Genomic DNA, 995 nt, shown 5'->3' on the forward strand with positions numbered 1-995 from the left:
ATTTGTAAAAATATTTTGCGAATTTGCAGATCCGTTTTACATTTGCAAATTTATTTGTGAGTTTGGAAATCTTTTAAATGCATTTGTGGATTGTGTTTTACATTTACAAATCACATATTTACACACAAATTATTTGTATGTTTACACAAATAATTATGAGACATATCTAAGCCCATACATGTGTGACAGCAGGTACAACAGCAGACGTCAGAAAAACAAAACAACTCTTGTCTCGGTTAGTAGAAACGACGAAGTGAAGACATTTGACGAAAGTGCGTTCCGAGAAACGTTTTCAGCCAACAGCGACGTTAAAAACGAGGGTAGGATAATGTAAACAAGCTACTAGCTCAAAGACAGTACAGACGCGCAAATAATTCCTGTTTGTTACAGCACACCCTACCTCACTTACATGTGAACAATATATCCGTCTCACATGCAAGCCCTCCAAGTTTCTGTATCAACATCTCCACCACCAAAGTGCGCACGGAGGAATGGAGCGCTCTGATTGGTCAGAATCAGCCCTTATCCTCCTGAGACCCACCCATTCATTTTTGTCCTCTGGGGAGGACATTTGGTTTTGGTCCATAACTATGAGGTTATACCATACATCCATGGGTTATACATGCCACAGCATTAAGTCCAATTGTAGGCTACTCCACAGAGGACATCCTGGGCTTTTCAGACATGTGACATATGTGGGGGTGTGGCTTTGAAAAAGATTATTTCATTTTATTTCAAAATACAATACAAGCACTATTTATAGAAAAGATAAATGGTAAGTTTGTAATTGTGTAATTACCAGTGTTGTGAGGACAATATTTTTTATTAATTATAGTAAGAGAACATCTTAGGAGCTGGTGTAGTGAGTTTCAGAGCAGGGTAATAATTATTTGACCTAAAACTAAATGCTTTTATGAATGTCCTCTGAGGAGGGGATTTGCTAACTTTTTATTTCCCCCCATTTTACCCAACACAAATGGAGTCCACTATGGGCC

Source organism: Notothenia coriiceps, unplaced genomic scaffold (assembly GCF_000735185.1).
Source record: "Notothenia coriiceps isolate Sejong01 unplaced genomic scaffold, NC01 NC01_scaffold00019001, whole genome shotgun sequence".
Taxonomy (NCBI): Eukaryota; Metazoa; Chordata; class Actinopteri; order Perciformes; family Nototheniidae; genus Notothenia; species Notothenia coriiceps.